This window comes from Pan paniscus, chromosome 4 (assembly GCF_029289425.2).
Source record: "Pan paniscus chromosome 4, NHGRI_mPanPan1-v2.0_pri, whole genome shotgun sequence".
In the NCBI taxonomy this organism is placed as follows: Eukaryota; Metazoa; Chordata; class Mammalia; order Primates; family Hominidae; genus Pan; species Pan paniscus.
The window spans coordinates 119,716,480-119,730,056 of record NC_073253.2 but is presented as its reverse complement, the minus strand read 5'-3'; the positions used below and the strand labels follow the sequence as shown (position 1 = coordinate 119,730,056).

Below are 13,577 nucleotides of genomic sequence, written 5' to 3'. Positions count from 1 at the left end.
TAGTATCACCGTTTTACACATGAAGATACTGACCTTCAAAGAGGTTGAGTATCCAAGAAAACACTAGAAGGAAGAGACAAACTGAGAATTTCAACACAGAGATTTTCTGATGCTGAACCCCAACTCTCTCCATTACAATATTAATGTTTATTTGGTTATTCTTCTCTGTAACGTTGCATTAAATTGCAATTTAAAAAATATCATTTGATATAATTGCTTCAAATATTAGTAGATCATGAGTTAGCATTCATGTTACACTGACACAGTTGAGGCAAATAAAAATCGATGCTTATGAATATATTTAATTTCCAATTTGGAAAAAAGGAAGAATGTTAGCTAACTTGATAGATAAAAATCTTTCTCAGGCAGTTTAGCCTTTTTTCCTCTTCAGTGAAAATGCATTTTCTGGTGCTCTTTGACCTATAGGGCACAGGCTCATCTTTGAGGGAAGTAATATTAAGAATTCAGATTTGTTGCTAACTCAGTGTTGAGAAATGAACAAGCTTGTGACCTCTTAGCCACTACTTCTAAATGTTAGATCTATCCAATTTAGAAAATTAAACTTACAAGTCAAAATCTGGGTGTGGGGGCTCGTGCCTGTAGTCCCAACTATTTGGGAGACTGAGGCCAGAGGATCACTTGAGCCCAGGAGTTTGAGGCAGCAGTGAGCTATGATAGTGCCACACACTGCACCCCAGCCTGCGTGACAGCGTGAGACCCTGTCTCTAAAAATAGAAGAAAGAAAATTAAACTCACAGGTCTAAATACCTATAAATATCCATATCCTATTAATCCCTGTCTGTCTCTCTTTTGCTCTGTGTCACAGTTCATTAGTGGAGTAAAAGATATTTCTAATGTCTCAACTTAAAGAAAAATTTAATACAGTACTGACAAGCATCTTTGGTCATGAAAATTATCTCCTTACCTGTATCTAGTGCCCAGGTGAAGGGAACTTTCGTTCTGAACCCTAAAGCTTCAAGAATTTGAGTCTATAAAATAAACAGACAATAGATAGATTAGCATGAGAAAAGGCATACAAATTTGTTAACGTGCAAGGGCACAGGAGTCACACAAAGTGTGAAGGGCAAGATGACTGAAGCTTGAATGCCCTCTTCATGAGGGAGAGGGAAACAGGAGATTGATATGGTTTGGCTGTGTTCCCACCCAAATCTCATCTTGAATTGTAGCTCCCATAATTCCCATGTGTTGTGGGAGGGAACCAGTGGGAGATAAATGGATGATGCGGGCAGTTTCCCCCATACTGTTCTCATGGTAGTGGATAAGTCTCATGAGATCTGATGGTTTTATAAGGCGGTTCTCCTTTCTCTTGGCTCTCGTTCTCTTTCATCTTCATGTAAGATGTGCCTTTCACCTTTCACCATGATTGTGAGGCTTCCCCTAGCTACATGGAACTGAGTCCATTAAACCTCTTTTTCTTTATAAATTACCCAGTCTTGGGTATGTCTTTATCGGCAGCGTGAAAACAGACTAACACAGAGGTGTAGGCAATTTTAGAGAAAGAGTAAAGGATTTTTAGGTGGATGAATGGACCTGAAGAAAAGACAATAATCTGGGACAAAGTTCCTCTGGGCTCTGGGTGTGATGTCAATTCTAGTCTTCTGTCCTTCTAGTTAATCTTCCCGGTTTGATGAGATTATAGGGAGGAGGTCCAAGACAACTGCATTCCTTCTGGAGGAACATTGTTAGTTAGATAGGAGAACTTCAAAGGAAACCCTTCCCTGTGCTTCTGGAGGAGCAGAGGGGCAATAGACAGGAAGGCAGGAGGTCACCTTGGTGCTGAGGTTGCTTCTTTAGTTGAAAGTACTCAGCATGTCCAAGTGCCAGGCTTTGAGGTATCATTTTTCTAAGCCCCAGCACTAGTTATTTCACACATTGCCAACATGCCCAAAACATTTTGTTTTCCAAGCAATTTATTAAGACAATGACACTCCTCCTCATATTCCAGGGAATTATATTAATTATTAATGTGCACTGTATTATGTTACCATTTAGTGTAAGACACATCCTGGGTTTACTCTATGACTAGTCAGTTTGGAAGACCACCCAGCCTGGAACCCCGGGTGGTCTTGGGAAGAGCTTGGGTATTGGAAGTCAGCTCCGTATTTGGGTCCTGGCTCTCCTGCCTACCATCAGTGCGATGCCACACCATTTACTTGACTTTTTGGAACTCAATTTTCCTCTCCCTTAATAGGATTAGAAATGTATAGCATGCAGGTGAAGGACCTGGGATAATTAATTATACCAATTATATATTGGTAATATTAGTACAGCATAGAGTAGTGGTTCTAAAGTATGGTCCCCAGACCAGCAGGATCAACATCATGTATTACAAAGCAAGTTCTTGGGCTTGAACCCAGACCTACTGAATCCAAAACACTAGGGAGAGAGCTCAGCCATCTATGTTTTAGCTAAAATTGGAAACTATTAGCAGAGTGGTTAAGAGTGGAGAGCTCATTTAGAAAATTGGCTAATGCATACATTTACCTCATACAGTAGTTGTAAAGCACTCAGTGTTTGGCACTGAGTAGGCACTAGATAAATGTCAGTATTATTTACGTCTGAGAAACAGAGTTTGTGTGCTGAAAATAGTATTTGAGTCAAATGTTCCTCTTAGGCAAAATATAATCGCTGCTAGGCACATGAATTTTGGACTGAGACAATGTGCGTTCAAATCTCATTTCTGCCAACATAGAAGCGATTGGTTTTGGGAAAGTGTCAAGGTCTCAATGTTCTTATCTGTAAAATGGAAATAGTAATAGTATCAACTTCAAGTAATTATAATGGCACTATAACATGAGTAGTAAGGTGTTGACAAAGATTTTCTCCTTGACCAATCTCTAGTCAGGTTATACTGATGCCTTTGCTAGACCGGACCTGACCGTAGGCTTCTGTCTCTAGCCTTGTAGAATCCGGTTTTAGCAAGAATCTTGAAAGTTAGTTTAGAGAGAATCTCTACCCTTGGTAATGGATGACACACACTATCTGATCAAATTCCTCATTGGCCACCATCTGCCAGCTGACGTCTGACCACTTTGGCCTGCTATCAGCAAGAATCTTGTTAGGTCAGATTAGCCAGAATCATTTTAGGCAGAATCCCCTCTTCCCATGATATTTCTTCTTAGCAATTTTCCATTCAGTGTCCCACCTCACTATAAATCTTCACTTTTCCTTATATTCAATGTTGAGCCCAATCTCTCTCCCCTACTACAAAACTGTATTGCAGCAGTATCTACTTTTATCACAATAGCCCTGAATAAAGTCTACCTAGCCATTTTAACAAATGTCAGAAAAATGTTTTCTTTACCAGCATGTTGGATGAAAATGTTAGTTGTTAAGAATTACTCTTCAAATAGAAGTAGTCTAATTGAATGACAAATGCTCACCCAATGATTTTATGCCTTAAGATTGTCATGGAGAATTATCTTATTATAAATTCCTGCTTACTCTTGAAGCTTCAATATAATTTCACTACTTTTTTTTAAGCTTCAGGATCAAAAAATATCCCACGATTTTCAATGAAATTAATCTGTGTGCTTAATTTGATGCTCCATTTAAAAAACAATACAGTGTCTCTGATAGTACCTCAGAAATAAATACCGTATGGCCTGGCATGGTGATGTGTGCCTGTAGTTCCAGTTACTTGGGAGCTCCCGAGGCAGGAGACCAGGAGTTTGAGGCCAGCCTGGGCAGCATAGTGAAACCACATCTCAAAAAATTTTTAAAAGTTGTAAAAAAAAGAAGTAAGTACTATAACCAGCAGCTGCCATCCTATATGAGAGGGTTACTCTATGTGTACATCTCCAGATGAAGGGTGACTCAGAGTAACACCACATTTAGTGCAATGCCATACCCAGTTTCACACTCTCAGATGAGGCTTTGTTATTCTTGAAGACTGAGGTCCCGTAGGTAGCCTGGAAAACAGTTCACAAAAGGCTCTCTGAATAGCGAATGCACATGCTTAACAAATCTGTTTTTGCTAGTCTCCATTACTTTCCTTCAGCAGGTGTAAAGCTTTAGTTCTGATATTCCTTTCCATTGTAGACGCCTGGCTCTAAGCCTTCTTTGTTTCTACCCAGATGCCAGCTTCTAGTTAACTATTCTTTTTTTTTTTTTTTTTTTAAGCTACCAACCATCTGGAGGAAATCTGATTGGGGCTAGGGTCATTTTTGTACCTTTTAAAATGCGGTGTAGGTAAAAGGATTTGTCAAACCCATGAATGACCCTTCTCAGATCTCAGAGTCACTTCAGATTGGCAAGGGACTCCTTCATGAAGAAGCTGACTCAAGCAGAGGTAGCAACAGAGGCAAAGAGGAGCATGCTGAAGCTACAAGCTGAGTTGAGAAATATAGATCTGCCCAATTATAATTCAAACAAAAACAAGTGAGAAACTGTAGTCGGTTGAGGCACTCTTGGCCGAGCATCTGGGCTTTGCATGCATGCATGCATAATTAGGCTTCAGGCAGCTGCAGGCTTCCACAGTGCAACAGGGCAGGCGGGATATCATAATACACAGTAGGTTGCATATCAATGAAACTCTTTTTAAATTCACATGAAGCCTAAGATAAAAAGACATCAGCAAAAATTAAACAGCATTCAAAACGGCAGTGAATTGTGATACGGGCCACCAGGAAAACAATGAAACCCGACCTGGTTTCCCCCATTGTTCTGTTTCCTTCACACAAATAGATTAGAGCAACAGTGCTGACTTTGTTTTAAAATACACACACTCATTAGATCAAAGTGATCAATGCACATTTAAGCAACTTTCAAGGCATCACAGGAAGAGTGAAATGGTTTGCTTTATTTTGAAAGACAACAGAGAAAATCACACATATGCATTGGGGCATTGTGATATGCAGATGGTTGGCTTTCAGAAGAATTAAATATTCATGGAAGATAAAAATCTCTCTCATTATATTTTTAATGTATATGAGGCTTTGGGCTCAATGCCCTCTGTGTTCACATAACAGACAGACCCTGTTCTCCAAACACATGGATCTGCACACAAGGATGGCTCAGATCACATCCCGAGATGTCACCCTGGCCCGGGCCGGTCAGGCCCTTCCACCGCAGGGCTGCCCCATGGCAGCCAGTGACACCGCTGAGACAACTTTGCCGTGGCCTTACTTTCATTTCCTTGGTTGTTCAGTTTATGGCAAAAGACCCTCAGCTGTGTTTTGTTTACTAATTCCCCTAAGCCTGCCTTAAATCCAGACTGCCAGGGCCACAGGAAATCTTTCAGACCCCTGACAGGTACGGGTAAGTCTCTGAGGTACCTGGACGTTTGCATTTGCTTCTATTACTAACCCACGTGCAGCATTATAACCTTCCTGCTTTTTCTTGTTTATTCCATGTCTTTGTTTGACAGAGATTCAAAGGGGTTTCTCAGAGGCTTTTAATCTGATTAACTACACATGGGTGACCACTGTAAGGGTTGGGATGCTACAGGACAGGCAGCACTGTCAGGTAGGGTCAGATTTGTCATCCCTCCTGCCCTCGCTTTCCCCAACACACTCCCAGTTTTCCCCTCCCCCACCCCGTGTGCCAACTCACTCAGAAAATAGGATTCCAGATATGCTTTTATTGAGGAAGAATAATTTTAAAAAAAGATGTGTTTCTTCTTCATAGGCTGCTGAAATAATGAATTTATTAACCGTAGATCAGTGAAATGAATGAAAACTAAACCTGCTTAAAGGAAAGCATTAAGGTGAGAAAAATAAATATTCCTCTACATTTCAATTTGATTCTGAATTTAGTTCATTTTACTCCAGTTAGAAAATTGACTCCACCTATGGCATTCACTGGAGTAGTCATCATGTTCTACACCGTGTCATTTTCTGTGCTTCTTTGTACATACATTCTTTCCTATGCTTTAAGACTGTATCCTCTATAGAAGATGAGTAATTAAACAATGATGAAGACTGAATCGTCACAGCATTTTGTTGTTGGCATTCAGGTAATTGTAGCTGCATGTAAGGTAGTTATTTGACCAGGTCTAATGTGTTGAATTGGTCTCTTGCTTTTTTTTTTTTGGTCACTGCTGTTGCCCTCCAATAAATTCCATCTTATCTTCAACTTAGATTTAAATACATGTGTTTTCTAGGTGTTTCTAGGTGTGCTCATATTTTAAACACAAGCATAAATGTGCTTACATTACTGGATTCCAAAATGTAAATAGGTAGGACACTCAGGAATCAGATCTAACTTCCTTTTTTCCCGCTGTCTGTGAACTGTGCTTTCAGTAAAAAGTAATGTTTCCATGTTGGGAATTCCCATTATTTCTTTTAAATATCCTCTAAAGCCCTGGTTTAAATAGGAATCAAAGTTCTTATTCCAGTGAGTGGAACAATGCAATAATATAGATGTAGGGATCAAAGACATCACTGAACCATCAGCCTTCTGCCTCCAGTGTAGCCAGCCATCCTCAGCCATCCCCAGAAGCTGCATCCGCAGGGGCAGCACCCGGGGCTGAATAGTGAGCTGGCCAGGCTGGAGGGAATCTCCTCAGGGGAAATGTGTGAATAGACCCTGATTTGGAGGCAATATCCTCCCCCGCACCCTTTATTGAGGGATGATTAACACATAAAAATTGTATATATTTTTTACAACATGATGTTTTGATATATACTATGAAATTATTACCACAATCAAGCTAACATCCATCACCTCACGTGGTTACCTCTGTTTCCCTGGTGAGAACACTTAAGATCCACTCTCTTAGCAAATTTCAAGTACACAATACATTATTACTAATTATGGCCACCAAGCTGAACATTAAACCTCCTGAACTTATTTATTTTAGAACTTAAAGTTTGGCTGAGTGTGGTGGCTCACGCCTGTCATCACGGCACTTTGGGAGGCTGAGGTGGGAGGGTCACTTGAGGCCAGGAGTTTGAGACCAGCGTGGGTAACAATGAAATCCCATCCTTCCAAAATTTAAAAAAACTAGCCAGGTATGGTGGTGTGCACCAGTAGTCTCAGCTACTCAGGAGGCTGAGGTAGGAAGATCTCTTGACCCCAGGAGTTCAAGGCTGAAGTAAACTATGATTACCCCACTGCACTCCAGCCTGGGTGACACAGCAAGACCTTGGCTCTTTATAAAAAAAAAAAAAAAAGTTTGTACCCTTTGAATAGTATTTCCCCTTTTTTTCCATGACCCAGCCCCTGGTCATCACCATTTTACTCTCTGTTTCCATGTATTTGACTTTTTTTTTAAGATTCCACATGTACACAAGACTATGCAGTATTTATGTTTATTTATCTGGCTTATTTCATTTAGCATAATGTCCTCTAACTTCATCCATGTTATTGCAAATGGCATGATTTCAATTTCTTTCTCCTTTTTTTTTTTTTTTTTAAGATAGGATCTCACATTGTCACTCAGGTTGGAGGGCAGTGGTGGGATCAATGGTCACTGTATCCTTGACCTCCTGGGCTGAAGTAATCCTCCCACCTCAGCCTCCGTGTTAGCTGGGACTAAAGGCACATGCCACTGCACCCACGTAATTTTCTTGCTTTTTTTTTTTGTAGAGACAGGGTTTTGCTATGTTGTCCTGGCTGGTCTTGAATTCTCAGGCTCAAGGGATCTGACTACCTTGGCCTCCCAAAGTGCTGGAATTATAGTCATGAGCCACCATGTCCGGCCAGATATCCTTCATTTTTAAGGCTCAATAATAATATTCAATTGTGTGTATTTGTCCATTCTCACACTGATATAAATAATACTACCTGAGACTAGGAATTATAAAGGAAAGAGGTTTAATTGACTCACAGTTCCACTGGCTTAATGGGAAGCATGACTAGGAGGCCTCAGAAAACTTACAATCATGGCAGAAATTGAAGGGGAAACAGGCACCTTCTTCACAAGGCTGCAGGAGGGAGTGTGTGCAAGTGTGAAGGAGGAACCGTCAAACACTTATAAAACCATCAGCTCTCATGAGAACTCGCTCACTATCATGAGAACGGCATGGGGAAAACCACCCCCACGATCCAATCACCTTCCACCAGATCCCTCCTTTGAGGTGGAGATTACAGGGATTACAATTCGAGATGAGATTTGGGTGGGGACACACAGTCAAACCTTATCAGTGTGTTGTAGGACACTTAGATTATTTCCTTATTTTGGTTATTATGAATATTGCTGCAAGGGGAAATGTGGGAGTAGAGCTATCTTTTTGAGATAGTGATTTTATTTCCTTTGGATATATACCCAGAAGAGGGATTGCTAGATGGTATGGTAGTTCTATTTTTAATTTTTTGAGGAAACTCCATACTGTTTTCATAGGGCTGTACCAATTTATAGTCTCACCAACAGTAGACAAGTGTTCCCTTTTCTTCACATCTTTCCCAACCCTCGTTATCTTTGACTTTTTGATAATAGCCAACCTAACAGGTATGAGGCAATATCTCACTGTGGTTTTCATTTGCATTTCCTTGATGATTAGTGATGTTGGGCATCTCTTCATGTACCTGTTGGTCATTTGTATATCTTCTTTGGAAAAATTTCTATGCAGGCCTTTTACCCATTTTTCACTTGAGTTATTTTGTTTGTTTGTTTGTTCATTTGTATGGTATTGAGTTGTAAGAGTTTCTTATATATTTTTTATATTAACCTTTCATTGGACGTATAGTGTTCAAATATTTTCTCCCATTCCATAGGATGCCTTTTCATTTTGTTGATTGTTCCTTTTGCTGTGCAGAAATTTTTAATTTGATATAGTTCTACATGTTTGTTTTTGCTTTTGTTGCCTGTGCTTTGAGTGATAAATAAAAAAAAATTGCCAAGAAAAATTTCAAGGAACAAAAGTTTTCTTCTATTTTTATAGTTTTCTATATGTTTTCTTCTAGTTTTATAGTTTCAAATCTTATGTATAGGTCTTCAATTCATTTTGAGTTAATCTCTGTGTATGGTATAAAGTAAGGTTCCAATTTTATTCTTTTGCATATGCATATCCAGTTTTCCCAATGCCATTTATTGAAGAGATCATCCTTTCCCTATTGTATATTCTTGATGCCTTTATCAAAAATTAGTTGACTGTAGTATACATGTGGGCTTTTTTCTGGGCTCTCTATTCTGTTCCATTGGTCTACTTGTCTGTTTTTAATGCCAGTGCCATACTGTTTTGATTATTATGGCTTTGTAATATAATTTGAAATCAGAAAATGTGATGCTACTACCTTAGTTCTTCTAATTCAAGATTGCTTTGTTTATTCAGGGTCTTTAGTGATTTCACACATATTTTAGGATTTCTTTTCTATTTCTGTGAAAAACACCATGGGAATTTTGACAGAGTTTACATTGAATCTGTAAAGCATTTTAGGTAGCATGGACATTTTAGTAATATTAATTATGCCAATCAGTGAGCACAGGATATCTTTCCATTTATTTCTATCTTCTTCAAATTCTTTTGTTAATGCTTTATGATTTTAGTTTACAGATCTTTCTCCTCCTTGGTTAAATTTATTCCTAAGCACTTTATTCTTTTTGATGCTATTGTAAATGGTACTCTTTTCTATTTTTTTAGTTTTAAATTTAAAAATATTTAAAATTAACACATAGTTGTATGCATTTTGGGGTAAAGCGTGAGGTTTTGATACATGTGTAGATTGCGTAATTATCAAATCAGGATATTTAGCATATCCATCATTTCACGCATTTATCATTTCTTTGTGGTGAGAACTTTTAAAATTCTCTCTTCTAGTTATCTTGAAATATTCAATATTTTTAACTATAGCACCCTACTGTGCAATAGAATAGTAGGACTTACTTCTCCTAACTGTAACTTTGTACCTGTTAACCAACCTCCCTATCCCTACTCCTACCTACCCTCCTTAGCCTCTCATAGTCACTATTCTACACTCTACTTCTGTGAGATCAACTTCTTTAGACTCCACATATGAATGAGATCATGTGGTATTTGTCTTTTTGTGTCTGGCTCATTTTTCTTAGCATAATGTCCTCCAGATTCATCCATTTTGCCAGAAAATATCAAGGTTTTATTCTTTTTTTATGTCTGATTTGGTATTCCATTGAATTATATATATATATACACACTATATATAATATAATACTATATATAAGAAATGTAGTATATGTGTTACATACTATATATAGTATAAGTAGTGGTATATGTGTTATATATATGGTATATACTATATATGGCATATAGGATTAGGATATATACTATATATATGGTATTTAACACGTATACCGCATATATACTATATATGTGGTATATAACACATATACCTCATTTTCTTTATCCATTTATCCATTGATGAACACTTAGGTTGTTTTCATATCTTGGCTATTGTGAATATTGCTGCAATAAACATGGAGTGCAGCTATCTCTTTGGCATATTGATTTCAATTCCTTTGTATATATACCCTGCAGTGGGATTACTGGGTGATACGGTAGCTCAATTTTCAATATTTTGAGAAACCTCAATACTGTTTTCCCTAATGGCTGTACTAATTCATGTTCCCATCAACAGTATATCAGTATTCCCCTTTCTCCACATCCATGCCAACATTTGTTTTTTTTTGTCTTTTTGATTATAGCTGTTCTAATGGTGGTGAGGAGATATTTCATTATGGTTTTCACTTGCATTTTCCTGATGATTAATTATGTCAAACATTTTTTCATATACCTGTTGGCCATTTGTATGTCTTCTTTGGGGAAATGTCTATTCAGGTCTTTTGCCCATTAACAAAAAATCAAATTGTTAATTTTTTTTCTACTGAGTTGAGTTCTTTTTATACTCAATATTAACCCCTTGTCAGATGCGTAGTTTGCAAATATTTTCTCCCAGTCTCCATTTTGTAGGTTGTCTCTTCACATTGTTTTGTTTGTTGTTGTTTGGAAGTTTCTTGGTTGGTGTAATTCCATTTGTCTATTTTTGCTTTTGTTGTTTGTGCTTTTGAGGTTTTATCCAAAAAATCTTTCTCCAGACCAATGTCATGAAGCATTTCTCTTATGTTTTCTTTTAGTGGTTTTATTGTTTTGGGTCTTAACATTTAAGTTTTTAATCTATTTTGAGTTTATTTTTGTCACTTGTGAGAGATAGGGGTCCAGCATCATTCTTCTCCATGTGGATATCCAGTTTTCCCAGCACCATTTATTGAAGAGACTGTGCTTTCTCTAATGTGTGTTCTTGGCATCTTTGTTGAAAATGAGTTGGCAGAAAATATGTGGATTTTGTTTCTGGGCTCTCTGTTCTGCTCCTTTTGGTCTATGTGTCTGTTTTTATTCCAGTATCATGCAATTTGGGTTACTATATGGCTTTGTAGTGTAGTATATTTTGAAGTAAGAAAGTGTGATACCTCCAGCTTTGTTCTTTTTGCTCAGGATTGCATTGGCTATTTGGGAGTCTTTTATGATTCCATATGCATTTTAAGATTGTTTTTTTCTATTTCTGTGAAGAAGTTATTGGTATTTTGATAGAGATTGCATTGAATCTGCCGATTGCTTTGGATAGTGTGGACATCTTAAACAATATTAGTTCTTCTAACCCATGAACATAGGATATCTTTTCATTAATAAAACATTTATCAATGTTTTATAGTTTTCACTGTAGCTATCTTTTACCTTCTGAGTTAAATGTATTTCTAGGTGTTTTATTTTTTGTAAGTATTGTAAATGGGATTGCTTTCTTGTTTTTTTTCAGGTAATTTGCTATTGGTATATAGAAATGCTACTGATTATTGTATATTGATTTTGTATTCTGCAACTTTACTAAATTTATTTATTGATCCTAACAGTTATTTTGGTGGAGTCTTTAGGATATTCTGCGTTTAAGATCATTTCATCTACAAACATAGAACAATTTGGCTTCCTTTTTTCCAATTTGGATGTCCTTTATTTTTTCCTCTTGCCTAATTGCTCTGGCTAGGTCTTGCAATACTATGTTGAATAAAAGCTGTGAAAGTGGACATCCTCATCTTGTTTTAGATCTTAGAGAAAAAGCTTTCAACTTTTCCCCATTCAGTATGGTGTTAGATGTGATTTTGACATATATGGTCTTTACTGTGTTGGGGTGTATTTTATTTATACCTAACATATTCAAAATTCTTATCATGGAGACATGGTGAATTTTATCAAATGCCTTTTTAGCATCTACTAAAATGAACATATGGTTTTTGTCTTTGATTCTGTTAATGTGACATGTCACATGTATTGATTTGCATGTGTTGGACTTTTTTTGCATCCCTGGAATTAATTCCACTTGATCACGGTGATCTTTTTAATGTGCAATTGGCTAGTATTTTGTTAAGGATTCTGCATCTGTGTTCATCAGGGATACTGGCCTGTAGTTTTTCCTTTTATGGAGTGCCCTTGTATGGTTTTGGCATCAGGATAATGCTGGCCTTTTAAAATGAGTTTGGAAGAAATCCTCTTAAATTTTCTGGAACAATTTGAAAAAAAAAGTGATAAATTCTTTAAATGTCTGATAGAATTCAGCAGGGAAATCATCAATTCTTGTGCTTTGATGGGAGACTTTTTATTACTGATTCAATCTTGTTAGTCATTATTGGTCTGTTCATGTGCTCTCTTTATTCATGATTCAATTTTGGTAGGCTGTATGTATCCAAGAATTTATCCATTTCTTCTAGGCTTTCCAATTTGTTGGTGTCTAGTTGTTCATAGTAGTCTCTTATGATCCTTTCTATTTCTGTGGTGTTAGTTGTAATATCTCCTTTTTCATTTCTGATTTTATTTATAGGGGCTCTCTCTCTCTGTTAGTTATTGTAGCTAAAAGTTTGCCAATTTTGTTTATCATTTCCAAAAACTAACTCTGTTGATTTTTTGTATTTTTAAAGTCTCCATTTTGTTTATGTCTGCTCTCATCGATATTATTTCTTTCCTTCTACTGATTTTGAATTTAGTTTGTTCTTGATTTTCTAATTCCTTAAGGTGCAATGTTAGGTTGTTTATTTGAGATATTTCCTTTTTTCTTTTCTCTCTCTCCTTGTTTCTCTCTCTCTCTCTTTCTTTTTTTCTTTTTGGCAGGGTCTCACTCTCATTGCCCAGGCTAGAGTGCAGTGGCACAATCTTGGCTCACTGCAGCCTTGAATTTGTGGGCTCAGGTAATCCTCCTACTTCAGTCTCCTAAGTAGCTGGGATCACAGGTGCATGCCACTATGCCTGGCTAATTTTTTGTATTTTTAGTGGAGTCAGGGTTTCACTATATTGCCCAGGCTGATCTCAAACTCCTGGGCTTGCGCTCAAGCAATCCACCTGCCTATGCCTCCCAAAGTGGTGGGATTACAGGTGTGATCCACTACTCCTGGCTCTTTCCTCTTTTCTGATGTAAATATTTGTTGCTACAAACTTTCATGGGAGAATTGCTTTGCTATATTGCATAGGTTTTGATATGTTGTGTTTCCATTTCATTTGTCTAAATAAATTTTTAAATTTTTCCTTCAATTATTTCATTGGCCCATTGGTTGTTCAGGAACATGCTGTTTAATTTCCATGTATGTGTAATGTTTCTGAGGTTTCTCCTGTTATTGATCTCTAGCTTTATTCCAGTAGGCAGAAAAGATATGTTGTATA

The 13,577-nt window shown here is 37.4% G+C and overlaps 1 long non-coding RNA gene across 1 annotated transcript in view; it reads left to right on the top strand.

The window, feature by feature from the left end:
- The first annotated feature begins 4,970 nt into the window (after nt 1–4,970).
- Nucleotides 4,971–13,577, top strand: part of LOC117980368 (uncharacterized) — a 382,880-nt gene continuing 374,273 nt past the window's right edge. Inside the window, exons 1-2 of the long non-coding RNA XR_008625427.2 lie at nt 4,971–5,280; nt 5,650–5,728. This is a non-coding gene — a long non-coding RNA (uncharacterized LOC117980368). The remainder of the gene's footprint in view (nt 5,281–5,649; nt 5,729–13,577) is intronic.